This window comes from Chlorocebus sabaeus, chromosome 17, assembly GCF_047675955.1.
Source record: "Chlorocebus sabaeus isolate Y175 chromosome 17, mChlSab1.0.hap1, whole genome shotgun sequence".
Classification (NCBI taxonomy): Eukaryota; Metazoa; Chordata; class Mammalia; order Primates; family Cercopithecidae; genus Chlorocebus; species Chlorocebus sabaeus.
The window spans coordinates 13,911,201-13,939,188 of record NC_132920.1 but is presented as its reverse complement, the minus strand read 5'-3'; the positions used below and the strand labels follow the sequence as shown (position 1 = coordinate 13,939,188).

Sequence of the window (27,988 nt, the reverse complement as noted above, 5' to 3'; positions counted from 1 at the left end):
ACCTTATTGTCCATATCACTATCAGCATTTTGGTCAAAGGCATTCACAGTCTCTAGGAAGTTCCAAACTTCCCCACATCTTCCTGTCTTCTGAGCCCTCCAAGACTCTAGGAAGTTCCAAACTTGCCCACATTTTCCTGTCTTCTTCTGAGCCTTCCAAACTGTTTCAATCTCTGTCTGTTACCCAGTTCCAAAGTCACTTCCACATTTTCAGGTATCCTTATAGCAGTACGCTACTCTGGTACTAATTTACTGTATTAGCTCATTCTTATGCTAATAAAGATATACCCAAGACTGAGTCATTTATACAGAAAAAGAGGGTTAATGGACTCATGGTTTCACATGGCTGGGGAGGCCTCACAATCATGACAGAAGGTGAAAAAGGAGCAAAGTCACGTCTTACATGGCGACAGGCAAGAGAGAATGAATGCCAAGTAAAATGAGAAACCCTTCATAAAACCATCAGATTTCATAAGAACTTACTATCATGAGAACAGTATTGGGGAAACTGCCCCCATAATTCAATTATCTCCACCTGGCTCCACCCTTGACATGGGAATTACAATTCAAGATGAGATTTGGGTGGGGACACAGAGCCAAACCATATTATCAGGATAGCCAATGCCCTGAAGGGAAGAAAGGACAATGTCCAAGCAGACTTAGTGCAGGCTACAGAGTGGCTGACAATGCGCTCTTCTTGACTAGGGTGGTACTTACAAGGGTTCATTTTGTGCTACTCCATCACACAGTACCATTCTGTACTAGTGTTATCTTTCACCATAAAAAAAGAAAGGAAAGGAGAAACAAAAGGAAAAAGGAAAGAAAGGGAATCTATGACTTTTTTGGCTATTTTTATAGATATAGATTTTTCTACATTCAAAATGTATAGATGCATATTTTGGATCAACTTACTTTTTCCATATGATCTGTATGTAAGTTCATTAATTTTTTTCACAAAATTGAAATGTCACTTATCTATCATCTTAATTTTCATGCATTACTATAAATCAATACTGCTGGTAAGAATATAAATTAGTACAACCACTATGGAAAACAGTATGAACATTTCTCAAAAAACTAAAAATAGAAATACCTTACAACCCAGCAATTCCTCTACTGGGTATCTACCCAAAGAAAAAGAAATCAATATATCAAAGGGATACATGCACTACCATTTTTGCTGCAGGACTATCCACAATAGCAAAGATATGGAATCAAGCTATATGCCCATCAACAGAGGAATGGATAAAAAATGTGAACTACTATTTGGCAATAACAAATAATGAAATCCTGTCATTTGCAGCAACATGAATGGAACCAGAAGTGATTATGTTAAGTGCAATAAGCCAGGCACAGAAAGACAAATACCTCATGTTCTCATTCATATGGGAGCTAAACAACTTTATCTCAGGATGAGGTGGGGGAGGGAGAAAGAAGAGAGGTTGGTTAATGGGTACAAACATACAATTAGATAGAAGTAATAAGTTCTAATATTTGATAGCATACTAGGGTGACTATACTTAGCAACAATAATGTGTGTATTTCAAAGTAACCAGAAAGCTTGAAATACCAACATATAAAAATAATAAACAGTTAAGGTGATGAATAACCCAATTACCCTGACTTGACCACTATACATTCTTTGTATGTTACAAACACTCACATGTACCCCATAAATATGTAAATTATTATATATTAAGAAAAGAGGGAAAGTGGATGGAATCTCCAGGATGGACATATCTCTGCATGCCTTGGTGAGAACAAGGGCTAAAATATGTCTCACCAGACACTAAGTAAAGAATCTGGTATGCTAAAATTGCCTTAAAAATAAATACAAAGTTTTATTTTCCTAGAAAAATACATACATTTTCAAATATATGAAGCTGGTATACCTAATTAATACTTCATAGTCTTTCATCCTTTTATAAGTCATCTGGGGATAAGACTATACAAATAATTACCTACTATTATTCTCATAAATTAGCTTGAGCTCCTGGACTATTGGGCAAATGATTGTTTTCACAGCCCTAAATGTTTACCACTTATTATTACACTCAAATCCATCTTACTCGGCTACTTAATTCCCTTGATGGTGAAGAATGCAAACTTGGCTTATATTTTAAAGGAAAGTCCCTCCACTGGACATCTGTTGTTTTTGTCTACCTAGAATCTTTTTGCTCCTTTAGATCACACTGCTCCCTTCCCAACTGCCCCCACTTCTTTGGCGAAGTGTTCCCTACTCACTCAAATTACAAAATGGTGGGTGGGCTGTGCTAATCATAGTACCTCCCTTCTCTTCCAAGGTGTGGACTTGGGACCAGGCCTGACTGATCACATACTCCACTACTCCCCTATTCACAAGGATTAGTCTAATGGGCATGTGAGCCAAACCAGACTTCTCAAAAATCCTGCCTGGAACTCTTTTTATTTGAAGCTAAGGAAAAACAGGACAGGATAGGGACCAGGGGAGCAGACACAGAACCAGAAAAAGATGTATCAAGGAACTGCCAGGGCAGCAAGAGGGAGAATAAGAAGAACAAAGCCAAAATTATGAAGACAGTAAAGGAAAACAAGAGGCAGAGATAAAAAAAAAAAAAATCAGAGACAAACCTGATGAGACCTAAACTGAGTTTCTGAAGTCAATAATGTATGAAGGTTTCTGTGAGCCAATAAATTCCTTTTTATGCTTATTCTAGTTTTCTGGATGGATTTCTGTTACTTACAACCCAAAGTGACCTAATACAGTGACCATGCTGTACTTGACGTTGAGAATTTATTGTTGTTTTAGATCTAGGTTGCTACTTCGTATTACAGAAATTTATATAAATAAAAAATTCAACAAAACAATTCAGAGGCAATAGGCATTCTCTAAGATTTCATTTGCACACGTGTGCACACATGAATGCACATGTACACATAAACGCACATTTACATATATAAATACACAAAGGTCACCAGACATATTGTTGCTTATTTATTAGTGGCCTTTGTGTGTGTGCATTCTTTTTTATTTGGTTCTTTTCTCCTCCACAAGTATCAGCCAGAATACCACCCTTCCCCTGTTCCACTTCCCCCAGAAACCCATATTAACTACCTGGTATGTCTTCTTCTACATACAGATGGTTCGCAACTTACTATTTTTCTACTTTACACTCATGCAAAAGCCATACACATTCAGTAGAAACCATATTTTGAGTATCCACAAAACCATTGTTTTTCACGTTTACTACAGTATTCAGTAAATGACACGAGATACTCAATACTTCATTATGAAATGGGAAAACTTCCCTTATCCCTCTCACAGGGCATGTGATGGGGGTGTAGCTCGCTTCTTCAGTGTCCCACTGCTCAAACTTCTAGGCGGAGCGTGGAGACAGGCAGGTTACGGGGCTCTGACCCCACAGCAGCGTGTAAGGCTGAATGTTTACAGCTCCTGAAGCCCCAGAGGGTGTGTGTTACCATGTGCTCTTTTAGTTTAGCTGTCTGTAGGTGGCTTACGTTAGTCAGCTCAATTAGACCCTCTGCTTTATCGCACGGAAAGAGGGCTTTCTGTATCCTGGGGTTTCTTGCCTTGGTGTACCGGAAGAATCGGATCACACGTGGGCTTAGAGAATGAGTGCAAGGTTTTACTGAGTGGAAGTTCTCAGATGGATGGGGAGCCAGAAGGGAGATGGAGTGGGAAGGGGTTTTCCCCTGGAGTCGGGCAACTTAGCGAGCTGGGCTCTCCTCCGACTGCCCCGGCCAAACTCCTTGTCATTCCACCGGCTGATAGACTGCCGGCCTGCCAGCGTCTGTCAGTGTGCTTTTGTGCCGCAGTGTTCCTCTCAACGTCCAGTCGCTTGTGTGTCTCAGGGTTTTTATAGGTATAGGATGGGGATGTGGTGGGCCAGGGTGGTCCTGGGAAATGGAACATTTGGGTGTGAAGGCAGGAGGGCCTGTCCTCTCTAGGTCTGTGACAGGTCTGAGGGTGGAGCCCTAGCCAGGGATCATGCCCTCCTCTACCCAGCACTTCCCTGACCCCCTTCTGTATCAATTACAAGCTTTGTGGTAGATGATTTTGCCCAACAGACCAATGTAAGTGTGCTGAACACATTTAAGGTAGGCTAGGCTAAGATATGATGTTTGCTAGGTTAGGTATATTAAATGCATTTTCTTTCAACTTAAGTATTTTCAACTTCCAAAGAGTTTATTGGGATGTGACCCCATCATAAGTAGAAAAGCATCTGTATTTCTCCATCTACATATAATTGCAAGGACACAAATAAACACAATCTTTTGTTTTTTATTAGTAGTATATTATACCAAGTTTTCTGTATCTTGCTCTTCCTACTCAATAATAGCTCATTCAACTGAGATAGCCCTAAATTACTTTTATAATGGCTGCATGATATTTCACCATTTGGATGTACTAGAATATATCCAACCATTCCTCTCCTCGTGGCTATTTATTTGTCTAAATTTTTCCCCCAACACAAACAGTAATGCCGAACACAACCTTGTAATATATATCCCTACATGTGCGTGCTTTTATTTCTTTAGGAGAACAAGGAGTAGAATTTCTGGATCAAACAGATACTACTTGTAATTTATTTTGCCAGCTTGCTTTCCAAAAAGGCTGTAACACATACTCGACCAGTAATATGAGTATTCTTTCTCCTGAATGTCAATAGTTAGTGAACTTTTAAGTTTTGCCAGCCTATGGGGTTTCTTTCCATTCTGTCTGTTCCAACAGTTTTTATTACTAGCATCTATGCATTTTGTTAAATGCTTTTGCATCATCTATTCATGTGATCATATGATTTTCTACCTTTAAATAGATCATGTAATAAACTGCACTGATAGATTTTGACTTTTGTATTCTTGGAATAAACCCCACCTGGTCACAGCTGGGTCCTCAAATACACTCATGGGTTCTATTCGCTAATATTTTACTTAGAAATTTTGCATCTGTACTCAAAATTAAATTGGTCTCTAGATTTTTTGTGTGCTGTTAGGTTGTTACATTAAATGTATGCTTATTTTATAAGTGAAACAGGAGCTATTCATCTTCTGGAACAGTTTACTGATAAAATTATGTGTTCTTTAAAAGTTACAAAAAACTCAGCTGTGATTTCTTAGGATTCCATTGTCATTTGCAATAGTAGATCTTTAACAATTTTTCCATCTCTTTTAGGGTTATTGTCCTATTCAAATGTTCCATTTCTTCCTAGGTTAAATTTAGACATTTGTATTTGACAACCTGGGGACAGGTTCCTGATCTGTCACCCAGGATGGAGTGCAGTGGCATGATCTTAGTTCACTGCAACCTCCACCTGCCAGGGTCAAGCAATCTTCTCGTCTCAGCCTCCCAAGTAGAGATTACAGGTGTGTGCCACCACGCTAAGCTAATTTTTGTATTTTTAGTAGAGATGGGGTTTTGCCATGTTGTCCAGGCTGGTCTCAAACTCCTGTACTCAAGCAATCCACCCACTTTGGCCTCCCAAAGTGCTAGGATTACACGTATGAGATTACAGGTGTGCGCCACCATGCTTAGCTAATTTTTGTATTTTTAGTAGAGACAGGGTTTTGTCATGTCGCCCAGGCTGGTCTCAAACTCCTGTACTCAAGCAATCCACCCACCTCGGCCTCCCAAAGTGCTGGGATTACAGTTATGAGCCACCATGCCTGACCTGGGTTTTGGTTTTTAACTCAGTCTGACAATTTTCCCATTAAAACATTTAACGAATTATAAGAATTTGTGAATTTTCCAAGTTCATTCACATTTAATGTAAAGGCTGTCATATATTAACTCATTCTTTCCTTCTCACTTGATTTATTTGATTCAATTCCAAATATTTCCCTCCTGTCATCTTCCTTCATCTCAAGGTATACGTTTCTGGTTAACTTTTGGTTCATTTACTTTTTGTTTTGTATTACTATTTTTGTCAGAAAACACGTGATATCTCTGAATGCTTACATAGTAATAAATTTCCTCCTGACGGAAATGTATGGGATTTTCGGGCTGCTGTCTTTTTCTCTCTGAAACCAACCCAATAATCCTATAGACTAATCTTTTTTATAAACATAGATTGCCCTTTCTTATCTTAAAGCTTAAAACTTATATTTGTTTTATCTGAGCTCCTTCCTCAGGAGAGGACTTTCATGCCTCTCAAAAAAAAGTATCAAAGAATTGAAACTCACCAGATCACCACACCAGATGATGGGCCCCTCACTGATCATGATTGCTTCCTTGCCCCTCTCTAGTTCCTGTTTTCTTACACATTGTTACATTTCTTCCCTGCTATATAAACCCCTGGTTTTAGTCTGTCAGAGAGAAGGATTTGAGAAGGATCTCCCATCTCCTCAGCCACAGCACCCAATTAAAGCCTTCTTCCTTGGCAATACTCATTGTCTCGTGATTGGATTTCTGTGCGGCGAGCAAGTAGGGCCTAGACCAAACCCTTGGTATTTTGGTAACATCTTCATGGCCTGCAGAAATTGCTATCTCTAGTTTTCTGTCACGGATGAGAAATCTGCTGCTAGTCTGATACTTCTTCATGGTAAGTAATTTGCTCTGTCTAGAAGCTTCTAAGATTTTGCCTCTTATTTTTAATATATAGTTCAAGAACTTTTCCAATAAATCCAGAGTGTCTTTTTTCATAAATGTTACCTGGAACTTAATAAGCCACTTGAATTTACAGACCCAAGTCCTGATTTTTAAGCTCAAAAAATTTGTTTCTTATATTTATTTAATTATTGCCTTTCCTCCATCTGTTCCTTTTTCTCTTTCTGGCTCTCTCCTGTTACTCACATGTTATATTTCCCGGATCTATTTTCTTTTGTGGTTTCCATTCCTTTATATTTTTGTTCTGTACTTTCATATTCTTCTACTTGACCAACTAGGCTGCCAATTCAAGCCCCAAGAATGATCATTATCACCTTCAGTTCATTTACTAAAATGTTTGATGGGGAAATCATGCATTTCATCTCTAGAAAGTCTTCTTGTGCTGCATCTGCATCTCCTTATGTGCTCTTTCTATTTTTTGTCAGGTTGTCATCTGTCTCTGGCTGCCGCTCCATCTCATTCAGCGTGAGTTGTCTTTTCTCATAGACTGTTTTCCCTTTGGCTGCAGTGCCAATATTTTTCTTTGTTATATCACTGGGGTTCAGGTCTGATTGTTGAAGGACTCATGGAACTGAAGTTCTATGAGTAGGGGAAACACAATGATCTCTTCTCCTGCGATCTAGCAGTGTGACGGGTGGGCTGCTAGGACCCTTCCAAGGCCTCCTGCTCCAAAGGATGCCCCCAACTACTGATTTTTCTCCTTGGTCTCTTGTGGAACACACACACCATGGGGTGAGGGTGAGTTTCAGTTTTCCTCCCAGGAGTCCCCATCCTCTGTAGGTCAAGCTTATCACAGTATCCAATGCATCCTGATCTTCTGGTGGGACTCATCCAACGGATGCCAGCCCTCGGTACCAGCCAAGCCTAGAAGGGAATCCCCCATCTGCTCCCCACTCCCCTACTGTCAGCTTTCACAAAGCTTGGGGTTTCACTTGCACTCAGGGGTCTGCTGACTCCAGAAGTAGTTGGGATCAGGAAAGGCAGATAGAGTACACTTGAGAGAGCAAGATAGCAAGCCACTTTAGCTTGCTATCTTTCAAGAATCCTTGCCAACTATAATTCCTGGAGTTTTTCCCAAATAGTTACCTAGATGGAAAAATGGAAATTTGTGATAAAAGTTTAATTTGGGGAGAACACTGGCAATACTAATCATGTTCAGTGACTATTACATAAAGATATATACCAAACTGATACTCATCCCTAAGTTAACTGTTTTTGAAATTCACTTTTTAGAATTCTCCTTTTTGCACATTATTTTGTTTTACTTCCTCTATAGCAAACTGTCTTATTCTAAGAATCCATAAACTGGACACTCAACGGTAAGAGAATCATTTTCCTTTGCCTTTGGCTATCTTTTTTAAGTAATGCCTTTCAAGTTCTACCTTTTAATTCAAAGAGCTATATTTCTATATACTAGTTAGATGATAATTCTTTTTTTTTTACATTTTAAAAACATTTGTGTTTTTTTAACTGAAATTGTCTTGAGTCTTTGCTGTTTGGATCTTGAACTGTTTTTGGGTCTTCTTCCCCACTTTTTCATGATACTACCCTTCCATTTCAATTTTTAAAATTTATTAGTAGACCATCTCCCCTAAATACTCTTTGCCCTAGCCCCTATCATGTGTGGCAACTTGTCTGCAAATATGGCTGCAGTAATTCTCCACAGACCTGTACAAACACTTTCTACAATGTGACCTTCTTTTCATCAGATCAACAGGTAATCTGTTTTTCCCCACCCCTTTAATCTTGGCCTTGTGACTTGCCTTGACCAGCATTAAGAGTCTGAAGCAAATTTGTGACCTCAGGGTATCTTGAAGCTTCTGCTTTGCTCTCCTGGAATTCTGAGACCACCATCGAAGAAGCCCAGGCTAGCCTCTCCAAAGATGAGAAACCACAGAGAGAAGGGTCCAGACAAAAGCCAGCACCAAATCCAGTCATGTGAGACCACTAGAGACCATCCAGCCTCAACTAACCACCAGGGACAATACCCATTTGAATGAGTGTCACCATGAAAGAACAGCTGAAGAATGTGCCCCACTGAGCCCAGTAGAAAATGCTGAGCCACAGACTCATGAACCAATAAAATGGCTGTTGTTTCCAGCCACTAGGTTTTCAGGTGCTTTTGTAACAATAGATAAGCAAAATAGCATGCTAAACTATTTATTTCCAAACTAATCCAAAGTCAATCTCTGCCCAAAGAAATTATTTCCCTCATTTATCAATGAGTATCATGCCTACATAGAAGACTCTTTTATGTATCAAAATACAGTTTCTATGTATTCTTCCATGCATAAACTTCAATAATTTGTATTATAATAACTTCTATTAATTCAAGTCTTTTTAAAAAGCTCAAAAATTTTAGAAACACTGCATAAGTTCTACTACAGTAAGTGGAAATTATGATTTCCACTTAATAGGTATATGAACATCCATTGAAGTACCTTTCCTAAGATTACATGAGAAGTCAGGACAAAAAAAGTCAAAATAAGTAGAGCTCAACACAAAACAAAACAGAGCTGTCACTGTGATCCTATTATTTGTCTATCCAGGGCTCTATGTTGTGTATTACTCTACTGTCCATATGAATTAATTGTATGGGTCTTAGGGTGAGTTGAGTTTCTTCAAAATATTTCATATACAGTTTCATGTAGCCTGAATTATTCTTATAGAATTCATCAACCATTTTAATTTGGCATCAACAGGAGATATATTTTTCCCCTTATGAAAAGACAACTTTCAAATTTCAACTCTCATTTCCAAAAATACTCCTCCCATCCTGGAAAATAAATGTTGTAAACATTGCTCTCTAGATGATGAGAAAATATATTTTAAATGGCTCTGTAACAAGAAAACTGATGCAAGTTAAAGTATAGTCATTTTTCATTAACTGTGGTTTCTGTTTTTATAAATGGTGCTAAATACCTGCTTCTATGTTCAATTTATTTTTGTGCAAAATGGAGAATCACTCTTCAAACACTTTGACTTCTTGATCATCAGTTTTTATGATGTCTTAAATTCTTTGACTAATAACTCTATCTTCAAAAACATATGAGAGATTCTGGCACTTGTAGCATCATTTTTCTTTGTGACTATCAAGGCAGAACATTGGTTTTTACGCTCAGCTATTGATAAAGTATACATGCTTGCCATCTCTCTGACACCCAATTGCTCATTCACAAAACCTGATGTTCCTAACCTCATTATTTATGGAGCTTGAGTCTCAAATTAAGCTTAAACCACACATGTGGCATCTACCTCCAAGAAAGTCCAGTTTTTCCACCTAGAGATTCAGAAGCTGGATTCTAGTTAGAGCTTGAAAGACCCGCATTACTGTTAATAATTACTAACAATAATATGCTGGTCTCAGTCCCAATTATCACAGTTATGCCTTAGGGAACATTAATAATAGTTGAACTTTGTAGAGATTATGGTCTCAGAATTAAGGGTTTTAGTATACCTTTCATTAAAAACAATCCTTCTCACTATAATAAAAGTCTCCAAAACTCAAAAACCTAAAAAGAATAGGCTCAACAAATGCCAAGCTCTCATTCTTGAAGGACCATCAGCTGACTCTAGAAGAATTTAACCCACAATACTCATAACCCCTAATGGTTGTTTGGCAGCATAAGGAGCAGTTCCAGAAAGCCTCCCTTGACAATTAAAACTCTTACCTCCCCCCTCCTCCAAGAACAAGCAATTTAATTTGATGGAGAGTCATAATCTATTTATTAGGATACAGCCAAGTTAATAACCTAGCAATCTAAGTTATTAATTTTGGAAGAGAGGCCACTATTTTTATATATGGAGTTGTGATTTATGCTGTGCTGTATGCCAGCAGTTTTAAACGAATAAATGTTCAGGAATAAGAGAGAAAAAAATAGGTACTCCGCACCCTATATTTAGGTATCCACATCTGCTTTCTTCTTCAAGACTCTGGAAGTGCAGCCAGGAGCACGACCATCCCTTGCGGGCAGTCTACAATGGAAGCACATAGCATCTAGAGTCAGGAGACCAAGATTTGGGACCTGGCTCTGACACTGCGATCTTAGACTAAAAGATAACACCTGCCTCACAAAGTGGTTGTGAGGATTCAATGAAATCATTTAGGTGTAAATATTTTACATACATAAGCACTATATGGATGCGACTAGAAATTTAGAAATAATGGATCCAATGATATGGTACTTCAGCATTCTAAATTGGTAGTGGATAGAATATGCATTGAACACAGTATCAGAAGGTACACAGGTTTTCTGTCTATAGATAGAGCGGATAATAAGTAAAGCAAGCAAAGCACAATTTACCAGTGTTGTAATAACTTCCACTACCTGATGAATGGAGAGGGAAATGTCATTATTTCTCTTTTGTTTATACTATCTATATGGAACACTAACAAATAACACATAAAGCTCGTAAGTTTAGATTTTTTGCTTAGTACCTTACTCTTTATTTGGAAGAGGCAAAGATATAATATAAGATCATGGTTAATAAGAATATGGCCTGAAAATTACATTATTAAGAGTGACTGACTCCTCTTCCATTAGACTAATTTCTTTCCTATTAATTTCTTCCTTCATAATTTCCTTTGGCCAAAGTTTAATAAAACTCTCTAACCTTATCAAGAAAAACTAAAATGTCTAAAGATATTAGCATAGATTACATGTACCATTTCTACAATTTCAAACTTAAGTAGATTATTTCGATGCCTATTTCACTAAATGAAACTAATAGTGTATATAACATGTGCGCGCGCGCACACACACACACACGCTCTCTCTCTCTCTCTCTCCCTCCGTCAAAAAAAGTGCATAATACTCCCAAAGCCATGGCTGAAAATCACCAACTGTCCTTCATCAATACATTTGTGATTGACAGAAAAGTCATCTTCAACTGCTATAGAACTCACTTAAAAGAGTAACAGTTGGGTTTGCTTTTTGATTTGTTTGTTTGTTTTTTGTAGAGATGGGGTCTTGGTATATTGCCCAGACTGGTCTCAAATTCCTGGCCTCAAGCAATCCTCCTGCCTTGGCCTCCCAATGTGCTGGGACTACAGGCATGAGCCACTGTACCTGGCCAAGATAGGTTTTAATTCTTGATGGACTCATGATGTAGCCCTCTTTTGATATATTATCACTTTCATTTAATAATTCAGCAAGCATTTACTTAATATCTTTTAAGTGTCATACCATGTGCAAGATGCTGGGGATTCAAAGACAATCAAGACAAGGTTCCTGAAAGCAGAGGCTGATTGTAAAGGCAAATGGATCCTTTCCTGCCTTTACCTTGTCTCATTTGTTCTTCACCTTCTTCCCAGTGACTATACCCTTACTCTTGAAACTATCTATTCTCACAGCTCCATGATATCACAGTCTTCCAGTTTTCCTCCTAGTTCACTGATCACTGATCACTATTCTCAATCTTTTCTTCCAGCTCCTCTTCTATCAAATCTCTAGATGTTAGAACTCCATAGCCCTTCTTTGCACTCTTTCCCTTGGATTGTTCCATCTCCTCTAGTAGCTTTGAATACCATGACATGATGACTGCCCCCCAATTTGTGTCTGCAACCTATCCCTTCCCTCTGAGTTCCAGAGTGCTTACAGCACCTCCCCTTGTGTTAACACAAACATTTCAAATTTAACAGGTCTAAGACAAATTTCAATCCTCACCTCTCACTACCACCCAATTGTTTCCTGCAGTTTTCCCCATTTTAATAAATGGCACCACCATTCTCTTAGTTTTTCAAAAACTAGGAGTCACCTTTGATTCTACATTATACCTTACTCCTCATGTCCAATCCACTGGCAAGTCAGTCAATTCAACCGAAGTATGTTTCCAATCTTCCAATATCATTCCATCTTCATCATGAACATCCTAATCCAGACTTTGACCCTGTTCATTGCAGAACCTTCTAATTTACCTTCATGCTTCTAATCTTGCCCTGTTATAAATTATTTTCATTGCAATAACCAAAGTAAGCTTCTAAAAATGTAAATGGGATTATATCTACCATCTGTTTATTACACTTAAATTGTTTTTCATTACATAGAGATTAAAATCCAAACTCTATGCAGCAAGGTACTGTATGATCTGGCCTCTGCCTTCCCTCCAACCCTGTCTTGAACATATTGTTTTCCTGGCACACTGGCCTTTGTTAAATTCCATGAACAGTCCAAAGTCTTTCATGTTTTAGGCTGTTTGCTCAATGTGAAATGTCATACTAATCTCATTCCTTCTTAGAGATCTTGCCTTAGTCTGTTTTGTGTTGCTATAAAGGAATACCTTTACGCTGGGTAAATCATAAAGAAAAGAGGTTTATTTGATTCAAAATTCTGACTGGCTGGCAAGTTCAGGACTGGACATCTGCATCTGATGAGGCTCTCAGGCTGCTTCTAACCATGGGAAGAAATGAAAGGGAGCTAATATGTGCAGATATCACATGGCAAGACAGGAAGCAAGAGAGAGGGGAGGTGCCAGGCTCTTTGTAACAATTAGTTATCAAGGGAACTAAGAGAGTAAGAATTCATTCACCTCCAAAGAAGAGCATTAATCTATTCATGAGAGATCTGGTCAAATTTCAACATGAGGTCTGGAAGTAACAAATATCCAAAACCACAGGAGATCTCAATATAAAGTCCTCAAGGAGGTCCTCCCCAATTACTTGTTTTCAAAATCACTTACCCCTTGTTTTCTATTACGGCACTCTGTTTACTTCCTTCAACAAACTTCAAGAAGCCCAATTTAACTAATTTGTCTGTTCTAAATTTCTACTACTACAATGTAAATTATAAGAATACAAGAACCACTAATATGTTGCTTACCATTCTAGCACAAGCACCTATCATAAGCTAGCACAGAGTAGATACTCAATAAATACCTGCCATATAAATATATTGAAAAGTTTCCAAGACTCCTTCCACCTCTTCCTGTCCGTGAATGGTATACCACACCCTTCTGAATGTGGTGAAGTCAGCACTTTGTCTTGATAAATATTCTTGAATGTGACACATTTTATAATGTAGATTTTCAGATTACAGATTTTATATTATTATTATTACTATTATTATTATTTTGAGATGAAGTCTTGCTCTGTCGCCAGGTTGGAGTACAGTGGAGCAATCTCGGCTCACTGCAACCTCCGCCTCCCAGGTTCAGGCAACTCTCCTGCCTCAGCCTCCCGAGTAGCAAGGACGACAGGCATGCACCACCACACCCAGCTAATTTTTGTATTTTTAGTAGAGACAGGATTTCACCATGTTGGCCAGGATGGTCTCGATCTCTTGACCTCGTGATCTGCCTGCCTCAGCCTCCCAACAGATTATAAATTTAACAATCTAAAATGTCCATGAAAATATCAAATCAGCTGAACTTCCCAAAAAACTATAAACATTAAAAAATACATTAAAGACTTATAGCATCTAGGAAGCTCTCAATACATGTTGAAAAAATAAAAGAATTCCATTATTTGTCTTCATCATTTAAAATCTCCAATTTGATAAATATTTGTCCACAATCAGCTTCAGGTTTAGGCTCACCGAAAGTATCTATTAATACAATTCAGAGAATAAAATTCCCATAGGATTGTTTCTCTGTAAATGTTCAGATATGTACCTGAAGAAGTATACTTTGTGCTTAAGGCTTTTAAATTTTCTACAAATGTTTCTTTACATACTAAGCAAAATAGTTATCACTACAATATTTCAATATTCACAATGTTCTAAAAATTATAAATACAGTTAAAGCTAGAAAGGTATTATTTTTATAATATTATCCTAAAATAAAAACAAAGTCACAAACCAAAACGTTTTGCTCACTTTCTGTAATTCTGAAGAATACACCATCTCTTTTTCAGCATTAATAAAAATGGCTACGACATCTCATGAGATGAAGTAGATTTCTGTTTACCAAGGTCCAATTGTACTTGGACTCAGCAAAAATGTCACCAATCCAGTTAATGAAATGCCTCAATTAATAATGGGCAAAAGGTTTTAAAAGGAAATAAAAACATTCTATATTCTACCACATTTAATATATGCCTTTATCCAAGCTTGACAAGAAAAAAAGAACTCTATAGATTAAATTTTATTGAATTTATTTGCCCTCAGTGGCTTTTCTCAATAGGCCTTTTAGAATCAATCTTAATGAATGTGTCACTTTGCAACACAGCTACATAATGTGGCATTATTGATTGACATATATTCAACTGTGAAGATTAGGATAAAGTAAAAGCCTGTAGTGTTTTTTAAATGAGACAAAATGATACTTACATAAAAAGAAGATTGCTAGGAAAGATAGTTTTATATTTATTGTATACTAAGATTATTTTGTCATGTGACAGACATTCTAAATACTCTATTCCCAAAAGGCCCCTATGCAAGATGGAGTCTCTCTAGTTTGAACACCTCTGACAGATCCCTTGGGGTGGAAACTGTGTGACATTTCATTCCATTCAGTCACACAGTGGACAGGTGAGTTACTAGTGAAGATGTAGAACAAAGGGATTAGTACTGCCCTGGGTGTGTGTATATGGTAGGGGCAGGGGGTGGTGCTTGTTACTGACTATAGAGCAGGAAGAAAGTAGAGCATGGCTTCCTTTCATATCAGCCCAGGAAATGATGAATTTGGGGAAGCTTTTAAATTATAAGTAAATTCTTCCTATATTTGTGGTTGAGAGAAAAAGAGCTCAGCCGTTGGTATCCTTGAAGATGGTCATAATTAGTCTGGAAAACCTCCATGGAAAGAAGTGAAACTTAGGAAACTTTTGTAGTGAGCCAAGATACATTAAGTAGAGAAAGAACATTATAGAGTAGTCTAATGCAAAGGACAGGCTGGGAGCAGTGGCTCACGCAGGTAATCCCAGCACTCTGGGAGGCGAAGACGGGTGGATCACCTGAGGTCAGGAGTTTGAGACCAACCTGGCCAACACGGTGAATGCCCGCCTCTACTGAAAATACAAAAATTAGCCGGGCGTGGTGGCATGCATCTGTAATCCCAGCTACTAGGGAGGCTGAGGCAGGAGAATCGATTGAACCCAGGAGGTGGAGGTTGCAGTGAGCGTAGATCACACCATTGCACTTCAGCCTGGATGACAAGAACAAGACTCCATCTCAAAAAATAAAAAAGCAAATAACAGTCAGGAAATATTAGGCCAAAGCAGAGAGAGTATGCAGCAGAAGATAAAAATAGATAGCTAGTCACTATTACAATAGCTAATATTTGGAATCAAGTGGCCATCAACAGATGAATGGATTTTAAAATGTGGTAGGTATTCAGCCCTAAGAAAGAATGAAATCTTGTCATCTGCAGCAATATGAATAAGTCTGAAGGACATTATGTGAAGTGAAATAAGCCAGGCACAGAAAGAGAAGTACTGCACATTCTCACTCAAATGTGGGAGCAAAATAAAGTTTTAGCCCATGGAAATTTTAAATATTATGTAGAACTGTTAGAAAGAATCAAATTTCTGAATTTGAAAACAATATATTTTCATACATAATAAAGGTATGAAAACGGGGAGGGCACAGAGATAAGGTCTTGCTATGTTGCCCACGCTGGTCTTGAACTCCTGGCCTCAAGCAATCCTCCCACCTCAACCTCCCAAAGTGCTGCGATTACAGATGTGAGCCACACTGCACCTGGCCTAATAAAACTTTTTTAAAATGGCACCATCATGGATCGTAAAGCTGCAGACAGAGACCACTCATAGAATTTATAGTAACAGTACAACTGAGACATGGAAACCATTCTGCCATGCAGCACATAATGCATCAAAGGCCCTGTGGTTGCAGTGCAACTGTTAACCGACACCAGCCATGGGGCTCCTCCTGTATACCCACAGTACCTAAGTCTAGAAAGACTGAAACACCAAGTATGTCGAAAAGCCATGATTTCATGATGATACTTAAAAAAACAAAATGAACTGCTTCGGAAGATGTGAGGAAAATAACCCACTCTGAAACCAAATAACCAAGGGAAAGACACAAGAATTTATTCTGCCTTTTCTTTATATGCAGCTTCCTTTCTGTTATGCCTTTAAAGTAACCAAATAATTGATGAGGTAAAATTCTTTATAGAAGCATTTCAACCAATGATGATGGAACTGTATTATGTTGTAATCCTTAGTAAAATAATCTAGATCAGGAGTTGGCAGATAACTCCCAGTAAGTCAAATCTAATCTGGTAAATGTTTTATAGGCATGCAGTTGTGCCCATTCATGCACATACTGTCCAAGGCTGCATTCCTACTACAATGACAGAGACCATATTGACCCTCAAAGCCAAAACTATTTACTATCTGGCCCTTTAAAGTTTACTAACCCCTAACCTAGAAATTAATTACCAATGGCTGCCAAAATCACAAAGCAAAAAGCAGATAAGGAGGCGGATGACACACGGGTCAGGCTTACAACACCTGTGCTCACTGATGGGGCTTCACACAACAAAGGGAGGGACAAGGCAACGGTGCCTCCTGATGCCATTAAGTGGGAAGCGTACGGCACCCCCACCTTCATAGGCCGCCTTGCCAAAAATCTGAAAATACAATCAAACCTCAGGTTCCTATTACCTGTTCATAGCAAATACAGCAGACAGAAAAATGAATTAAAGTACATGGGGATGTAGTTAGTTAAAATTCTGACTGTGGGAAATTCTACAGGACAAAGGATCCAGTTTCTTCAATAAATAAATTGCAAGGAAAAAAAGAAGGGTGAACCCACAGATCAAGGATGCCCAATCTTTCAGTTTCCTGTGCCACACTGTAAGGAGAATTGTCTTGGGCAACACATAAAATACACTAATGCTAATGATATCCAAAGAGCTACAAAAAATTAAATTTAATTTAAATTTAAATTTTGAAATCTCATAATGTTTTCAGAAAGTTTATGAATTTGTGTTGAACCACATTCAAAGCTGTCCTGGCAGCATGTGGCCGACAGGCCACAGGTTAGACAAGCTTGCTAGAGACTAAAAGAAGCCTAAGAGATTTATTAGTTAAATACATGAGTAGTCCTTGTTTGGATTCTAATTCTAACTGACCAATGGGGAAGGGGGAAATTTACAGGACAATAAGGGAAATTTGAATACCAATATTTCGTGACAGTAAGGAATTACTCTGCAATTGTTTTCTGGTGTGATAATGACATTGTGGTCATATTATATAAAGGCAAGTCTCTTCAATGTTTTGAAGATACATACTGGGGTTTCACAGATGAAATAATATGACATCTGGGCTTTGTTTCAAAATAATCCAATGGGGAGGGGGGCAGATAAACGAAGCAAGACTGGCCATGTGTTGATCACTGTTGAGGCTGAATGATAAGTAAAAAGGGATTCATTATACCATTTTCTCTACTTTTGAATATGCTTAAACTTTTTCCATAATAAAAAGATAAAAATAAAATCATTAGCAAAGCTTTCTCTCTACTTTCCAACATCTGTGCTCATGGATGCTTTGTTTCTCCCCCTGCCCATCTACCACGTATATTCATTAAACAAATGCCTACTGAATGTTTAGTACAGCATAAGCCCTGGGCTAGGTGCTGGCGATGGCCTCACCTTCAAGAAGTGTACATTCTAGAGGGGGAGCCCAATAAGGAACTCAGCCTAACCACACTTGATGGTCAATGCTGCGTGAGCAGGACCCACAGGGTGCTAAGGAATGCAGAGAAGGGGCATCTATGCCTTCCCATGTTCCTCATTCCCATCCCTTAAGATTCTTTAACAGTATGGCTAATCTCTCCTGATTGTCTACTTTGCTCTTCTGAGGAGAGATTTCCTTTCTTTAAGTGGCCCTGACTTATAAGCCAGAGGCTTCACATTGCCTATTCCATGACTCATGAATATAAAACACTGGACTCTTCCTCCACTCTGTCCCCCACATGCCTTTGACTTCTGTGGTAAGTACCCTGAGAGCCCCAAAATCCCATCCTCACCCAGTGCTATCCTACTTACTTCCTGCTCCATAGTCAGTAACAAGTGACCCCCCGCCATACACATACACCCAGGGCAGTACTAATCCCTTTGTTCTACATATTTACTACTAACTCACCTGTCCACTGTGTGACTGAATGGAATGAAATGCCACACAGTTTCCACACCAAGAGATCTGTCAGAGGTGTTCAAACTAGAGTGACTCCATCTTGCATAGGGGATGGGTAAAATGAGGCTGTGAGACCTACTGGCTGCATTCCTAGGAGACTAGGCATTCTTAGTCACAGGATATTAACAGTTAAGGGAAGAAGTTAATAATGTTTATTGAACAGACCCAGGACTTAACAAACCCAGGAAATAACAGACCCAAGATATGTCCTGATGTCCTGTCTTACGAACAAAAGCAGTCTTAGTTTAAGAATAAGTTTTGCAATAAGACTCTGTCTCAAAAAGAAAAAAGAGTAAGTTTTGCTTTAAAAATAATATTCTTGTGAAAGTAGTTACACAGAGATTAACAATCCTTTGTCACAGGTCCTTGTAGTAGAGCACATCTCCCCATGACTTTTTGCTTTGTTATCTTATATATAAACGAGCATTGTACCTAACTAAGGCAGATGTGTTTCTCCTCTCACTCTTGGGAATGCCCTGGTCTCTCTACGGAGTAGTCACCCTTTTATTCCCTTACTTTCTTAATGAACTTGCTTTCACTTTATTCCGTGGACTCGCCTCAAATTCTTTCCTGCACAAGATCCGAGAACCCTCTCTTGGGGTCTGGACTGGGACCCCCTTTTCAGTAACATATTCTGTGATGAGCCATGAAGGGATGATACTGGAGAGACCCCCACTTAACCAAAGGAAAATCGTCTGCACAGCACCAATTGGCCAACTTTGGATAAGTGGTAGGATACATTTCATCCCAAGTAAAGGACAAAGTTGGGTTAAAGGCCCAGCTCAGAAGGGTTAGCATCCCTCCTGAGACATAAGGGGTTAGAGAGTCCTCTCAGTAAGGCCTCTTTTGGTCAAAAATGGATTTGACACTATGGGATGTTGACCACTTTTCTCTTTGGATTAATCTGCCTTGAACTCTTTGCTGACGGCTGTGGGTGACAGGATTAGGCATGTACAGGATTGTCGGACACTGGGAAGCTTTCTCTCCGACAAAGGGGGAAATGTGAGAGCTGATGGGCCTGCTGGAGAAGATCTCTTCACAACTGACAAGCAGCTGCCTAGACTTCTGATTCAGTGTTGCTGCACTGGGTGGGTCTTTCCCTGGCCTCCCTGAGCTCCTCGCCTCCCTGCCCCACCACAGGCAATGCTTTTCGCCCTTCCCTTTCCTCTCTCTCTTTCTCTTTACTATCTTTTCTGTCATGCAGGGCAACTGTCCGCTTCTCTATCTTGCCCAGAGACCACATGTTGAAACTCCTGGTTAGAGGTCATTCCACCCCACTTTAAGTGGATCAAAGATGACAGGGGTTGACAGGGGCCAACAGGGGAAAGTTTGAGCCTTGCCAGGTTGATGCTGGGTGCTGACTGGGTGACTGGTATCTATGTTTGTCATGTGTATTTTGCTCCGGACAAAATGGAAAATGTTCATTTGTTTCCCCCACATAGCCTGTTGGGTGGAATCTTGCAAAACTGAGAGGCTTTGCCTATGCATCCATGAAATGGAAAGAGACGATTTTTCTTTTGTAACGTGGCTTGGACCCCACAGCTATGGGGCAACAAGCAAGACTATCAAAGCCACTCAGAGAAAGGTAACTCAGAAACCTATCACACTGGCAAAAAGGTAAGAATTTCCTACCACTCAGGCTTCTGGTCTCTCTGTCTGTGAAAACTGGTTAAATGAATGGTCAAAATCACTTGCATTTTGAGAGCTTTTAGCCTTGGTGTCTAATAACCAGGTAGGACATATACTTTTAGGGATAGCCAATGGCAGCTATGAGGGAAGAATACTCTGCACTTGGCACACTGGGATCAGAGAAGCATGTTCTTGACCACCTGGAAGGTATGGAAATGTCCCCAGCCCTACTGAGAGATAAGACTCCCATAGGGGATGGGCTAATTCTCTCTTTTTGGGGATCAAGGATCCAGTATAAAAATGAGACTTTTAATTTTGGAGGATCTGTTTTAACTTCCAACTGTGCCTGCTTATTAGGCCCTAGAAATTGCATGCCTTTCTGGTCCTGTTCCTTGAAGGGCTTCAGCCTGAAGCCAGTAATCCAATTAAGAAACTTAAAACTGGCAAATAAAAAAAATTATAACTATTAGATCTTCTTCCATCTGTGTATTTATATGTGTTATGTGTGTGATGTTTACATATGAAAGAGCTCTGGTTAACTGACTTAAAGAAAAATAAGTGGCTGGGTACAGTGGCTCACACCTGTAATCTCAGCACTTTGGAAGGCTGAGGTGGGCAGATCACCTGAGGCCAGGTGTTCAAGACCAGCTTGGTCAACGTGGTGAAACTCCATCTTTACTAAAAATACAAAAGTTAGCCAGGTGCAGTGGCACACGCCTATAGTCCCAGCTACTCAGGAGGCTGAGGCAGGAGAATCACTTGAACTCAAGAGCTGGCAATTGCAGTGAGCTGAGATTGCACCACTGCACTCCAGCCTGGGCAACAGAACAAGACTCTATCTCAAAAAAAATAAAGGGGGATGCAGGTGTGGTGGCTCATGCCTGTAATCTCAGCATTTTGGGAAGCCAAGGCAGGCGGATCACCTGAGGTCAGGAGTTCAAGACCAGCCTGAACAACATGGTGAAACTCCACCTCTACTAAAAATACAAAAATTAGCCATGTGTGGTGGTGTGTGCCTGCAATCCCAGGTGCTTGGGAGGTTGAGGCACGAGAATTGTTTGAACCCAGGAGGTGGAGGCTGCAGTGAGCCAAGACTGTACCATCACACTCCAGGCTGGGAGACAGAGCAGAACTCTGTCAAAAAAAAAAAAAAGAAGAAAAGAGGGCTGAATAATTATTTTAAGTTAGATAGAATAAAGCTAAAAATTTGAGCAAATGGTGGAAGGTTTGTAAAAAATTAATCTTGTAAAAGAAATTCTGTGTGTGAACAAAGTGACTAAAATAAAAAGGATATTGTTTAGTTTTTCCATAAATTGAATATTGGAAAAACGCACAACAGGGTTAGATTAGAGCACTGACCTACTCTTCAGCAAAAAATTGTTTAAGTTTTAAAACTTTTATAAGTTTAACATTGGCACTGTATGTTTACCTATTCGTTGGTACAATTTACGTGAAGTTTTATATTTACCCATTTTTGCGAAGATATCATGTACACAAAGATACATATTCAATAGCTGAGAAACAAGTGAAACTTCTATCTATACTTTCAGGTTTGTTCAATCATAATACTTTGATAAGGATCATCATCATACCAGTTTTTCGTCTCTTCCAGAAGGAAGTCATCATTTTATCTAAGAGTTTACTCTGGGTTTTACTGCAGAACAGATTCCCTCAATTGCTTTTTTTCTTGCAAGTGTCTTTTTCCATAATTTTTTCTTATAACCAGCCTTTCTCTTCAACCATAGGCCAGAATGAAGTCGAAGAAACCTATAGATGACAGCTTTCACAGTCTTTCTCTTGCCTTTTTGTGTACAGACGAATGTTAGAGATCTGACTGGCAGCTTCAGAACACTTGGAAGGAAAGGGGCCGCTCTATTAAAGATCACTGCAGGATGCCCACATGTCAGGTTTCTGACAGATGTGGTAAGTCTGGGAGCGGAGGAAACAACTGGTGTCTGAATATGACTAAAACGTCCAGTAGACAATGCAGAAATAAGAGAGGCATTCTTGACACAATTTTGGTAGGCTGAAGATGCCAAAACATTCAGGGGCTATAAGATTCCTGAAGCTGCTCTCACTACACTGGCAAACGCAAAGGCAGCCATCTTGCCATCAACCAAAAATGTAAAGGATTATAAAAGGTTTATGAGAATCTTACTTTACGGTCAAACTGATTCGGAGTGAGTAGGTTTGGTCCGTATGATTTTATTAAAAATTGGATTTGACATTAATAGTACATTAACACAAAAGCGAAATTTGGCTTTCTCTTTTGAACAAGATTTTCATGTAATATTTAAATATAAAATATTTTTGTTTGCCTTTTGAATAAAGAAAAAAAAGAAAGGCAAGAAAAGAGACATTATTTGGAAAGCTAACTCTTCCCTCTATCAATGGGTAAAAGTTTTTGCCTTTTTTAAATCTTTAAGTTATCATTTTGGCTAAATAAATGACTTACGGTGACCTGAGATTCTATTTTATAACATAACATGTTTTACACCTTTGCTATTTAACAAACTTTCCAAAATCAAATTATAAATTAAATCTTTCCTGACTTGATAATCCTTTTAGATATGAGGTCCCCTGAAGTTAAATAACGGCATATTTGACTTATTTGACATACTAAAATCATATACGAAGTATTGTCAAATACAAAATGGCATCGGACATTTTTTGGGTTATTTATATGTGTCATTGGTATGTGTTCCAAAATTATGCAAAACTACAATAATTCTAACTTAGTACATGTTATCATTAATAGTTATAATTGTTATCTTAAATTATTGTGTGCCACAAGGGTAGCCAAATTTTCTTGTCAATTGTGTCTCTGACTATAGCTGCCCTAAGACTTTTTGTCATCCACAAGCAATTGTCTTGTTTTGAGTCTCTTCAAAAGGCAGTTTATAATCAGCTATAGGACTCTGACAAGTACTCTTATAAAGCAGGACTTTGACAGCTTTGAAATGTATGCCATTAAAATAGAAGAAAACTTCCAAGACTCTTGGAAAACTAATGTATTCATAAATATTGAGAAAAACAGGAATTGCATAGACAACTAATAAAAGACCAAAATAATCTATTTATGACTTTTTGCCTTTCTGTTTTGTTTTTCAGAGTCAAGAAAACTTTTATTTTGAGCTATTTACAGCTTTTAACAATTGAGTATAATATACTACTGTAAACAAAATTGAGAGCACGTTTCGTTCTCTCTACCTGATTTCTCCCAAATTTGGAAACTATTTGTGAGTATTTTTAACTTACAGTGATATAGCTATTTACATAAGTCCAGTAAGACTTTTTCCTTTGTGACAAGACACAATTGGAGACACTAGTTATTTTGCCAAGGCTTTGACTGGAATGACTGACATGCTTTCAAATGTAAACAGACTGCTTTAAGGAATCAAAATTCATTTATAGAGCCAATTAAAGCCCCTAAGAAAACTGACCTCATATCTTGAGCCTTGTACAGGACTCTTGAGCCTTGTACAGGGCTCCTGACCTGTGGTAAGTAAAGAATGTCACTTTCTGACAGGCCCTGGAGCCCCAAATATCTTGGGACCTCCAGAGGAGAGAAACTTACCCAACTCATATTTGCAGGCACATATAAATCCATGACTGGTCTCAAGCCTTTAAAAAGTCTAATCTAAGATTAGATTATAGAACACAGTTCCATCAAAGTCAAAAGACACTATATGGCAAATTATTATTCTTGCTTCACTTTATACAAACAACCAGGCCACACACAATAAGACTAAAATTTATTTTGCAAACAAATCAGTCCTACCATGGTTTGTTTTAATAAAAATAGGGACTGGAGATAGAAAAATTACATTTCACAAACTATGATACACCTGTTATTAGACTCTAGTCTCGTCCATTGTTTTTGAGTTTTTTCTGCAATTTAGACTGACCCTGCTTATTCCTGTGAACCAACCAGTGATCTCCGGTTGCTGCTCAAAAGAAACAAGTGGCATGAGTAACATAAAAATCTGAATTAATATTCTAATTCTGGACACATAATGAAATCAGCTAGCAACCCCATATCACCTTGGTTCCCACAATTCCCCAGTTCATAGAGAGCTGTCTTATTTAGTTTATTTGAGACAATTTTACTGATTTCGCTTTACAGTTCTAGAATATATTGCTGTGGTACTCTTTGTCTATAATTTAGAAGAAGCTTACTCAGTGTTTTCTTAAATACTTATTAATCTTCCAGGTATCATCTTTCATCAGGACTCAGAATTTTGAATGATCTTCACCATACTAACACTTTCTGACTAAACTCCTCCCAGCTCTAAATACAAGAGACCCTAAATATTGTTAGGCAGGAACATCATAGCCCCTGTTCAGCCTGAAGAAGCTACAGAAGATAAATTTCTATCCCTCTGCAACCTTTACGATTAAGGTTCCCCTTATAAATGGGAGGTGGGAAATGTGCCAGAGGCATTCAAACCAGAGTGACTCCATCTTGAATTAGGGCTGGGTAAAATGAGGCTGAGACCCTACTGTGCTGCATTCCTGGGAGGCTAGACTTTTTAGTCATAGGATATTTACAGTTAAGGGAAGAAGTTAGTAACGTTTACTGAATAGACCCAGGACTTAACAAACCCAGGAAATAACAGACCCAGGAAATGTGCTGATGTCCCAATATCTTATAAACAAAAGCATTCTTAGTTTAAGAATAAGTTTTGCAGTCAGGCACGGTGGCTCATGCCTGTAACCTTAACACTTTGGGAGATCAAGGCAGGTGGATCACCTGAGGTCAGGAGTTTGAGACTAGCCTGGTCAACATGGTGAAACTCCGTTTCTACTAAACATATAAAAATTAGCCAGGCATAGTAATGCACATGCCTGTAGTCCCAGCTGCTCAGGAGGCTGAGGCAGGAGAATTGCTTCAACCTAGGAGGCAGAGGTTGCAGTGGGCAGGAGAATTGCTTCAACCTAGGAGGCAGAGGTTGCAGTGAGTTGAGATCGTGCCATTGCACTCTAGCCTGGGCAACAGAGTGGGACTCCATCTCAAAAAAAATAAAATAAAATAAAATAATAATAATAATAATAATAATAATATTTTGCTTTAAAGATAATATTCTTTCCAAAGTAGTTACACAAAGATTAACAATACTTTGTCACAAACCCTTGTAGTAAAGTACATCTCCCCATGACTTTTTCCTTTGTTATATAGAAATAAGCACTGTACCTAAGGCAGACGTGTTTCTCCTCTTGCTTTTGAGAATGCCCTAGTCTGTCTATGGAATAGCCACCCTTTAATTCCTTTACTTTCTTAAAGTACTTGTTTTCACTTTACTCTGTGGACTCACCTCGAATTCTTTCTTGCACAAGATCCAAGAACCCTCTCTTGAGGTCTGGTTGGGACCCCTTTCTGGTAACAGATCCACTGGTGTAATCAGAATGAATGGGATGCCAAAAAGGCAGAGGAAAACTGTCAAGATGAAATTAAGGCACAGCCGTAATGGACTATAACAAAGGAATAAACATTTTACCGGTAGTTTAACACTAAAAACAGCATAAACTAATATGTGTTAACATAAGTAAGGGAAGAGGTCTATGTCAATCTTTGAAATTGTTAAAACATTGTAGTGACAAAAAATTTTTAAGGTTCGTTTGTTTATCCACGTTGGTTGTTTTGTCGTTGTTGTCATGTTGCTGTTACTATATTTTTGCCTGACCTATAGCATCACACTAAACACTTCAGACAGAAGTGTTTAAAACAGAAAGCTCTGTAAAATCACCTGATTGGGCTCTGAGGGGCACTGCTGAGGTACCATCATCTCCCCATAAGGGCAATTCCAACGTTTAAGGTTATTTGCTAAAAGAATGCACTGGCAACGAAGTGGCAGTTTCACATTTGATACATACATTTTGTGATGACAACATCTGAGGGTAAATCCCCAAAGTGGGCCACAGTAATTTTTGGCTAAATCAAGCCCAGCTCTCTCTAATGCACAGACTGAGATCTTGAGTAAATCACTTGGGTAAATCACTTAAACTTTCTGGGTCATGGCTTTTTTATCTAAGAAATTAAGATTCTGGGCTTGATGGCTAAAGACCTTCCAGCTCCAACATTATAGGTTGCTCATTATATATATAGATCATTATATATATCATATATAATTAAGAGCAACCTTTCCACATGTATTGGGGTGTTGGCAGGAATTCAAGTGACAACTGAGGGCATTTCCACCCTAAGAAAGCAAAGCTCTAGTAACACTCTTATGTTCTCACTCCTCAATGTTTATTAAGCCCGGCTAAATGTTCTTCTTAGGATCAGCCACTTAGTAAGCAGCTTAGCAATCTTAACTGTTATTAATGCAAATCACTTCTGAGGAAAGCAAATTGCTATATAACAATATTAAAATAAATACTGATGATCAGGGTCATTTGAAGTAAAAAAAAAATCTGAGTTGGAATCCCAACTCCACTGATCACTAACTATATGACCCTGATCATGTTATTTAAAATATCTGTGCTTCTGTCTCTTGATTGTAACATACAGACAGTACAGACCTCACAGGTGTATTGAAAGGATTAAGTAGAAATAACAGATATAGCAGACCTGGTTAACTAAACACTAGTTCTTTCTCGGCCAGTGCTGGACGTTAAATTCTTATAGGTATGCCTGATTTCCACCCCATTTCTGGTTTCATCCTGAATTTCCATGCATAAATTACCTTTCCTTGCCCTGCATTATTGACAAAGACCCTCTCCTTGACCAAACTTTAGTCAGGCTCCTCTGAGTCCTCTTTTCAACTAGGCTTCCACTTTGGCCTATACAAACTGCAACTTTCAGCACAACCCATTTCATCAACCCTCCGTACTAAGACATTTGAACAAACACTAGCTCAGGTTCTGTCAGCTCAAGGCCATGTCCCCACGATGACAACACCACCTCCTGAACATGCCTAGCTGAGAAAGCTCAGAGCTTTCTCAAATTTTTAAGCCAAAATAACTTTCTGTTCATTCTAGCCAACACCTGATAATAGGTCCCTGACCTTCCTTTTCTAGAGCGTTTACTCTTGAAAGCTTGCAACTGTAAATCTTTTCAGTTTGAGATATAAATCCTCTACCACCCAGAAACAGCTCCTCAAGGACCTGGGAGCCACCTTTTTGAAACGTAAACATCCAGAGAGATACCTCTCCTGTTGCCCAGTTCTTGTAGGAGGGTAAGAGCCTAACTGGTGGGCATCTTGTCCCAAATTGCAAAGCTGTATTTCCTGTCCTAAAGACGCAAGAACCAATTGCTTCTATAGATAAACACCAATTAACAAACCCACATTGCCTAACTATACACACAAATCACCCTTAATGTCTTTTAGTACCTTTTGTTTAGTATATCCCAGCATTTAAAAGGGCTCCTGTCTTTTGTTCAGTTCAGTTAAGCTCTGGTAACGCTGAGGTCTCTCCCCTGCTGAAGTAGTACTGAATAAAATATGTCTTATCATTTTTAAAAGTGTCGGCTGCAAAACTTCATTCACTTAGCAAACATTTGTTGAATACTTCCCATGTTCGAGGTACCATACAACGATACTAACAATGAGCAAGACATTGTCATCTTCCTCAAAAAATTTGTAATTCACAGGGGGGGACAGGTACGTATGCAAAATATAGCAGTTCCAATGCAGTAAGATAAGTACCGATGGTACAGAG

The 27,988-nt window shown here is 38.7% G+C and overlaps 1 pseudogene; it reads right to left on the bottom strand.

Moving 5' to 3' along the window:
* Positions 1–27,988, bottom strand: part of LOC140708825 (large ribosomal subunit protein bL35m pseudogene) — a 30,792-nt pseudogene extending 2,804 nt beyond the window's left edge.